The sequence below is a fragment of the Lepeophtheirus salmonis genome, chromosome 5 (assembly GCF_016086655.4).
Source record: "Lepeophtheirus salmonis chromosome 5, UVic_Lsal_1.4, whole genome shotgun sequence".
Taxonomy (NCBI): Eukaryota; Metazoa; Arthropoda; class Copepoda; order Siphonostomatoida; family Caligidae; genus Lepeophtheirus; species Lepeophtheirus salmonis.
In genome coordinates this window covers 6,824,383-6,826,184 of record NC_052135.2, presented here as the reverse complement: position 1 = coordinate 6,826,184, position 1,802 = coordinate 6,824,383, and the positions used below count along the sequence as shown (strand labels likewise).

General features: G+C 31.6%; 1 long non-coding RNA gene across 1 annotated transcript; it reads left to right on the top strand.

The window, feature by feature from the left end:
• Positions 1 to 513: 513 nt before the first annotated feature.
• Positions 514 to 1,393, top strand: LOC139905541 (uncharacterized). The gene is made up of 3 exons (XR_011780406.1): positions 514 to 961; positions 1,014 to 1,153; positions 1,215 to 1,393. It is a non-coding gene; the product is annotated as an uncharacterized lncRNA (long non-coding RNA).
• The last annotated feature ends 409 nt before the right edge of the window (positions 1,394 to 1,802 follow it).

Sequence of the window (1,802 nt, the reverse complement as noted above, 5' to 3'; positions counted from 1 at the left end):
CGGTTCGGCTACAAGATCATATAACCAAAAGATGGACCGATCTAGGTACAATTGAAACACAGGAATATCAAAGGCGATATCTCATACGTATGAAAAATGGTCGTCTTTGGCATCGTAATAGGAGATTCATCCGTTTGGATTCAACAGAAGGGAACAAGCGGATTTCATTTCATATAACTTAGATTTATATTTTGTAATCATTCTCCTGGGGGGAAAAGGGGATGTTATATATATGCATATAGGTTTGGTGACCTATGTATAAATGTTCCGTATGTATTTTGTGTATAATAATTAAGGGTGATAATTTTGGTAAGAATAGAAAAGCGTGCGAGCAGAAGAGAAGAAATACTTATGGCATCATTGATTAAATAATATCCATCTTCTTCTATCAATCATGAACGTTATCATTCCCGCCTTTATTATTCAATATTAATAGGGGATAGTCGATAGAATAAATAAAATGCAAAAAATAACGTCGCCTTCTGTCTGGATTTCTGAAAATGGGGGCCTAGGAATTTGGAAAATACTTACCGGATGAGAAACAGATGGTTTGTCGGATTTGTCGATATAAATGTGCCTTTAGTCCACTGTCTAGAATTACACGCCACTCATTATCCTCATCTCATAACAAGAGTATGGATATTCATCTATAAAATCAATTTAACGATGAATACATCAAGTCAGACTTTAACTTGATCTCACAACGATGCTTATTGCATGTAATATAACCTTATCCATTGCTAATCATCTATGTTCAAAAAATTTATGGAGAAATACAAGGGTAAACATATCCCTTCCCGAGGAACCATCATTAAATTAATGGAGGATGTTGTTACTGATGTCATTTATAGAAATACATATAAAAATGTTTTGAGTCATCCACACCAAATGACGATCAAGTTATCAGTAAAAAGTATTTACGAATATCGAAATGGAACTCTGAATTTTGTACTATCTCACAGTAAGTATTCAATTTTTTTTAAATCTAACCATAAAATATGATTCTATTTTAGCTAAACATATCAAGAATTATGATACACAACTCAGTAAAGGGCAAAAACAACTGCTTAAATGGTCACAACAACGGGGGTAGTAGCTTTGGATGGTTTGCAACTAGTTTGTCTGAGACTACTTACTTCGCTTTAAGACTTGGGTATGATAATTAGGTTTTCCAATATTACATAGTCAATAAATATTACTTTTTATCACTAAAGGCTTAGCTATGGTTGATGGGCTCCAAGAAATGGTGTTCAGAAAACTCATAAAAGGCAAAAACAACTGTTTAAATGGTCACAACAACGAGGGTAGTTACATTGGGTGTTGCATTATAATTAACAATTGTGTATATCCTTCATGATAATAGTATGTTGTTATATAAGCATACCTAAATAACGGGGAAAATCTTTTTTGTGCTCTTAATAGGGAGTAATATCGCCGGACATTACTACATATTAGCTTTTGCTCTAAATCTTTACGATTAATTTATTTCTAACATTTTTTTATTAATATATTTATTGTCTAATTTTATGATTTTGACATTTACTTTATTATTAATAATTAGTTAGATCTCATCGGTAGAGATATATCTATCCTGTGCACAATTGTATATAGCAACTTCCACATGAAGAAGAGGGGTGATTATCTTTTGATTAAACTCCACGTCTCGCTTGTGTATTGCAACCTAAAGTTATGACATATTTAACTGAATTCCGATGTTAGAACAAGAAAAATTATCTGGATCAATCTATTATTTCAATATTCTGTATTTATAATTTATTATTATTAATAGTTATATGATTTTA